Genomic DNA, 7,481 nt, shown 5'->3' with positions numbered 1-7,481 from the left:
CTGCTACCTCCTGAGTTCAGGCTTGTGGTCTGGGGCTGGTGGCTTTTACCTGAGCCTCTGCACCGGCCTGGATGCCTCCTGTGTTTCCTCCTTTTGGGGGGTCACTTTTCCAAAATATTCAGGTCACCCCTGGTTCATCTGAGTGGCCTGCAAGTGAGCCTTTCCTGGACACCTTTTACAAAGCACAAGGATCTCTTTTACCTCAGCTACCCCTCTCCCTCTCAGTTCCGCACCCCTACCCATGGAACAAAATCAGCAGTGAGAAGTAGAGGGACTGCAGATAGAGTCTTTAAGGAAACAAAGTTTCTGGCAGAATGTCTTGTATCTCTGGTTTTTCCTGAATTCTCTCATAGCTGGGGACATTGCCCACGTGACCCAAACAGATTTCTAACCCCTTTCTGGCCCTCGTGTGACCCCAGCCTCCCCTTTAACTTAACCATGCTTCCTAAAGCAGAACTTTGCCCAGGAGTTGCCTGGCTCCTAATGCTTAGCATTCAAGTGCCTGAACCTCTCTGGCCTCAGTCTGTCCATGTGTCGAATGAGGATAATAAACATTCCTCAAGTCGTGGAATTGCTATGAGCACTGAATGGGCCCAGTTTAGCCATCACACTAAGCTCTATGAGGCTGTACTCATAACATGGCCTTGTTCAAGGCAGCCCTCCTGTCTCCTTGGGCATAGCTGCCCCTCCAGTCTCATTGCCTGGACTCTCCCCCGGTTCCCAGCACTCAGTGCCTCTGCCCTCCACACTGCTCTCTCATGGCAGATATCCTCCCTCACTTCCTGTGTCCTCATGAAGCCTCCCCTACTGAGCCTGGTTTCAGGGCCTGCTCCTTCTTCCTGACAACTTTCCAGAACCTTGCCTGTGGTACTGCTTTTGTGCAAGCTTACCTTGGACCGTTTCTGTTCTGCATGTGTGTCTGTGCACCCAGTTACTACAGCTAGACTGGAAACCCTCTGAAAACAAGGACCCTGTCCACTTCACCTTTGTACTATCCCCAGAGCCTGCCTCTGCCAGTGGAGACACTCACTAGATGTTGACTGATGATGGCGTTAAACTGTCCAGTTCGAGTCATCCAGGATTCATCGACTCTCCACCATGATGAGCTACTGGACCATGCTGGGCTTGGCGGATGAGTGACATAGGACCTGCCCTGGACTCAGTGCGTGCTAGTTGGATAAGAAAGGCAAGTATGTCAGTAACTCTCATTTGAGGTGGGACCAGACATCATCCACAGAAAGAACTATCTGTGAAGTACTATGTGGCCTCAGGGGAGGCCAGTATGTATGTCACTGGGAGATCAGGAAGTTTTCAGAGGCAGCCTGGGTCTGAGCTGTGCATTGAAGAATAGGCAGGGTTTTGAAGGTGGTGATACAGGAGTCCAGTCCTGAGATGTCCGCTTCAGACTGGAAAGACATGAGATCAGAGGCAATTAGGAAGAAGAGCCCAGGCAAAGAAGCAGGCAAAAGTGCTTCTGTCCTCTTACTTCCTTTAGTCCTTGAATCAACCTGGCAAGCTAGGTACTGTTAGATCCACTTGACAGATGAGGAAACCAAGAGCACAGAGGGCAAGGGACTTGGCTAAGATCTCTCACTTGGCTGAGGGTGAAGGAGAATTGGGATTTAAACTCAGGATCGGCCCACCTGGAGTCCGTGTGGCTGCCATACAGCTTGGGAACACAGGAAATGCACTCTGAGCCTGGTGCCAAGGCTGTCCCCCTGTGCCATCAGTTATGCTTCTGAAGGGTAGGGCTGGCCCTAGGCCTTGAGTGTGTTCTCATTTCCCATCTGCAAGGCGAGGGGCTCGGCCTCTGACTACTTCAGCTCCTTCCAGCTGCAGTGTGATTCAGGGACTTTGAATTGTGTTGCTTGCCTGTGAGCTCGTCTGCTCCTTTCAGATTGTGGGAGGGACTGTTGCACTTGAATCAGAAGAGTACGTATTTCACAGGATGTGCTTTATGATGGCTATCAAAGAGTCAATTCTGTTTACTCAGTTGCGGCTGGTGCTCTTTGGACTGTAAGGAGAAGTTGAATCAAAAGGGAGATGAAGAGCCTGTTGTGCTACAGCTGCCCAAAGGCACCATCCTTGAATTTGCATCCCCAGTACTCCAGTTGAAAGTGTCAAATTGGGTATATACATTTATTTTTACACTCGACTGTCTTGCTGATGGTTTCTGCAGAATGACCCAGGGTATCAGAGTTTCTGTCACCAGTCTGTCGCTTGCTTCTAGGGATCTGTGTGATCCAGGGCCATGCGACTTTAAAAACTCTATACCCCTATACGTTAACGTCAGTCCTTTCCACATACATCTTCCTCCTGGGACAGAGCAGGGTTGGTGTGGAGGTGAGGGAGGGCCGATGTCATTTGCAGTCACAGCAGATCTGCCCTCTCAGACATCTGGATGCTTGTTTCTGTCTTCTTCGCCTTCCTTCTCCCATCCGAGCAAAACTACTCATTGGAGCACATCCTGTTTGTACAGTGACTGTTATTCATCTCAGATTAATCCCAAAGTAGTGCCATCGCTTCCCCCCTGAAATACCAACCAGACTACTGCTTTAAACTGTTCGTACATGAGGGAGAGAGAAGAGTCGGGGCGGGGCGGCATGTTCTGAGCACTCACACCGTGTGCCGGCAGGTCGTTGGACGCCGCTCCTGGGCTGCTCTTGCCACTGGAGTCAAGCCGGGCCGGCATTCCTGCCACGGTCTGCAGGTCACAGCTTGCTTGCCTGTGGGTCCTTGTGCTGTGTTCTGGCCCAAGAAGAGATCGTCTCCAGGTTGTTTGCCTCATCCCAGTCCCACATTGGATTCTCCCTGGGCTCCTGGGATGGCATTATCATTCTTTTCCCTTTAGAGATGAGGCAGCCGAGATTCGATTCAGAGAGAGGAAGTGATTTACCTCAGGTTGCACAGTAAGTGACTGAGGTGGGACTCCAGCGATTCCGCCTCCAACTGTGGTGACAGAGGCTAGGGGTGGAATATGCTACCTAGAGGGCCCTTTCGAGCCTGAGCAACATTTGATGCTGTGCGGGGTATGGTTTGGGAATTCAGTCTCGACCCATTCAGAAGGTTGTCTTTCTCGGCTGCCTCTTTGGTTCCTGGCCTGCTCGATTCGGTTCTGTACCCGCCCAGCACAGCTGCTCTGTGCCCCACTCCTCTGAACCAGCTCTTCCACTGCCCTCAGCAACCCCCCCCCCCCGCCCCGCTCACGCTGCACTGCGCATGCCTGGTGGCAGAAATGCGCTCTGCAATTTGCGTATTTGTGTTAGGTCCCAGCTCAGGCTGTCTTTCTGTTCCTAGCTCACGTGCTTGTCCCTCATTCCCAGGTACTTTTGCACACTGGTTGTCTGCAATTCATCCTGATTTCCTTACGCTTGCTTCTGCTCACACGTACTCTGCTCCTTTCTGTCCCACGATCTGGGGCCCAAGCCGTTTCTGCATTTGATTTCTCTTCTGTAACTCTCTGGACCTAGACACAGATGCCCAGTGAAGCTAATGAAGTTTAAGACCCAACTTCAGGGTCACTCACTTGCCCAGGCTTGGAGGAGGCCCTAGTGTTATTGGTTACGCTAGTCCTATGGCTTGTAAAATCCACAAGAAATATTTTAGCTGGAGTTGATTCGGGGCGCCTTTCCTTCCATTCTGCTGTCTCCCTTACTCTTGCTCTTGCATTGGGTGGCGATTCAGTGGCCATGGGCATATTGGGAGGCTGGCTCAGGAGATGCTAAATTGGGATATACTTGGTTTGGATTTAGAGAGTCCTGTTTGAGGACCTCACAACCAATTCCATACATGTTTGAGTTATTGTTAGCTGCCCTGTATTGAAATAGCTTCCAGGAATACTGCTGTTTTCTGTACCATTGCACCCAGCCCTGGGACAAGAGGTGTGAGGCGGAAGAGGACATTGGATGTTGTGCCTTGTAGCACGCAGTGCTGGAAGTGTGTTAGCAATGGAGGAGAATCAAGGTTCACAATGTACAGAGCCAAAAGCTAGTCTGCGGGAAAATCTTCCAGTCACAAATCAGATATGGAAAATCAACAAACACAAGTTCTGTCCTGTCAGGAATATTCTCAGTGTGTAGCATATGCAATTATAAGCACAGCATGCATTTATATTAACATGTGGAGGGGGTTATGTAAAGTGGCATTTTCCAGAATTCTTGTGACTGTGGGGCACACGCCTGTATCAGAATTACAAACACTGAGCAGCATGCATAAAAGAATTAATGTAGCTAGCCTGAGACTGCTGTCCTTGCAAAAGGTTTGCTTGCAAGGCTGGCCCTTGGCTGGCTTCTGGGGACTTGGCTCTCAGAGGGTGTCCGGGCAACAGTGGACTGGTAAGAGGGCTCACTGTGTGTAGACTGTTTATACAAACAATGTGGTTTATGCTGAACACCTGCTTTCCTTCTGTGAGTCTGAAATTTTCGTGCATGCTAGGCAGAGCATTCCTACGTGACAAGACCTAAATAAAATCCCTGGGCACTGAGTTTGGTCTTCCCTGGGCAGAAACGTTACACCCATGTCACTGCATGTTCATTGCTGAAAGAAGGATGTGCTCTTTGTGGCCCCTCATGGGAGGGAGAGAAGATAAGGAGTCTGCACAGGGTTTCCTCCAGGCTCTTCCTGTGTCTTTGCCTCTTGTGATCTGTCTGTGTGTCCTTACTATGTTGCTGTAATACCTTTTAGTGTGAGTACAACTGTATGCTAGGTCCTGTGAGTCTCCCACAATAAGAAACAAGAAAAGTAGGAATAACAGGTTGCAGAAATATGTGAGGCAATTATTTAATAAAAATACACTTTTATTTGTCATGTCATTTTTTTCTGAATTTTGAGATGTGTCTAACGTTTGTTGACTTTTTCCAATGTATATTATATTGCATTTCTTCCCTCATTTGAAATATTCACTTTCATTATCAATTTTGTATTGATATCTTTGTATTCTTATCCTTGGAGAGGGTCCCAAGTGTTAGAAGCTTCAGATTCCACCAAACCTGGATCTGCCTCTGTCGTGAATCCAAGACTTGTGACCTCTTGTTGATTTTGTTACTGTCACCCCATATTTCACAGGTGGGAAAATTAAAACTGAAAGGAGCAGTCAAGCTTACTTGGCAAAACTGGGACAGGATCCAGGCCTTCCATCTCCCAATTTAATGTTCTTTTCCCTCCATTTGATAAAGTGTTTTGATGATTTGTCTGTAAACAGTGGTCAGGGTGCACTGGACATAGACTGGATGACACGCACTTGGAAGACTGAACTTCTAGTCCCTTCTTTCAGTATATGTGCTGCTGAAGCGAGCACTCCCTTCTTTCAGTAGATGGGTAATCTTGAATGAGTCCTTCCCTTCCTGGGACATACTTTTTGCTTTTGTAAAACAAAGGGACTGGACTAGATGCTCCTTCAAGTAGAGGGCTTTCTCTCTTTGATGTTCCCTGAGTTTGTCATTCTAGAAATGCTGGAATCACGCAATCATAGTTGAAACCATTTATCTTCTTGTCTTTGGGTCTTCTCTGTCTCTAAAACAGAAATAAAATACCTGCCTCACCTGGTTGTCATGAAACCCCTGGCACCATTCATGGTAGAGCAGGTGACCAAAAGTTGCTTCCATCCTTTTGTCCTGTCAGGAACAAAGGTTGTCATATATGATTCTTGCTCCTTCCTTTTGGAATCAGAGAATTTTTGATCAGCAACCTAAATTTTAAGAAAGAAAGAAAATGAAATATACGTACTCTGCTTTTAAAACTTCTTACAATTGAAATATAATTTGCAAACAAAAAACACACAAATATTAAGTGAATAGATTGATATTCACAAAGTTAACACACCAGTAACCTGCATTTGTATTAAAAAATAGAACATTGCTAGAACTCCCTTGTGATCCCCTCCAAGTTACTCCTTCTGCCCAAAGGTAACTACTGTTTTGACTCGTAACATCTTTGATTATTTTATGTAAATGGAATCCTACATTATGGACTCTTATAGTTGTCTGGATTCTTACACTTGCTATTGGTTGTGAGATTCATCCATGTTGTCACACGAGCAGTATTTCCTTCAACCTCCTCATGCTATACAGGATTCTGTTTTATGACTCTAATTTATCTATTCCAATGTTCATGGATATTGGCGTGGTTTCCAGGTCTTTGCTGTTACAAATAAAGCTGCTATGAATCTCCTTGTGTTTACTTTCTTTGGGAAATACATGTTTCTGTTGCATATATGTCTAGAGGTGTAACTGATGATTTATAGGATGTGCATGTTTAACTTCAGCAGATATTGCCAAATAGCTTTCCAAAGTGGTTATAGTGACTTCCTTTACCACCAGCGGGGTGTGAGTTCCAGTTTGTCTCCATCCTTGATCGCACATGCTGTCACTTAGGTGGGTTACAGGTGGATCTTATTTCGGTTTGTTTACACACAGCAAACTTCTGTAGTGTACAATTTCATGACATTGGACTGAAGCACAGAGCCATGTATCTATTACTACTATCAAGATACAGAAGAATTCCCTCATCGTCCCCCACCCCGCAAATGGCCTGGTGCTGCCTCTTTGTATTCCACCCCTCCCCCACTCTCAGACCCTGGCAGCCACTCTTCTGATCTCCATCCCTATAATTCTACCTTTTCCTTGATTGTCAAGTAAATGAAATCACGTGGTATGTAGTCTTTTGGGTCTGGCTTCTCTTACTTAGCAAACTCTTTGAGTTTCCTCCATGTGGTAGTTCACTCCTTTTTATTGCTGGGTAGCAGTCCATTGTATGAATGCACTGTGTTTTGTTTATCCGTTCACCAGTTGAGGGACATTTGGTTTGTTTCCAGTTTTTGTCTTATGAATAAAGTTGTTAAAATATTTGTACAGAGGTTTTTGTGTGAACAAAAATTTTCGTTTCTCCTGAGTAAATATCCAGGCGTAGGGATTGCTGGGTTACATAATAAATGAATCTTTACCTTTATGGACACCTGCCAAACTTATGTAGAGTGGTTTTACCATCTTGCATTCCCATCAACAGTATGTGAGAATTCCAGTTGCTCCACATCCTTGTCAGCACTTGGTATTGCTAGGTTTAAAAAAAAAAAATGTTTTTAGCTATTCTGAGGTACGTAGTGATATCTCATTCTGGCTTTAATTTGCATTTCTCTGATGGTTGATAATGTTGAGCATCTTTCCATATGCTGATTTGCCATCCATATAACTTCTTTGGTGAATTTTCTATTTAGATCTTTTGCCCATTAAAAAAATTGGGAGACTTGTTTACTTACTCATTTAATTTTTTATTTTGAAATAATTATAGATTCAGTGGAAGTTGCAAAGAAATGTACAGTCAGGTTCTGTGCACCCCCAAACATCTTACTAACTTAGAGTATGATGTTAAGACCAGGAATTTGACATTGATACAATCCGTGGAATTTATTCAAATTTCACCAGTTATACATGCACGCCTGTGTGTGTGTGTGTAGTTCTGTGTAGTTTCATCATATGTGTAACTTC

This window comes from Mirounga leonina, unplaced genomic scaffold (assembly GCF_011800145.1).
Source record: "Mirounga leonina isolate KUSES-001 unplaced genomic scaffold, KU_Mleo_1.0 Mir_101799, whole genome shotgun sequence".
Taxonomy (NCBI): Eukaryota; Metazoa; Chordata; class Mammalia; order Carnivora; family Phocidae; genus Mirounga; species Mirounga leonina.
This window is presented reverse-complemented; position numbering follows the sequence as displayed.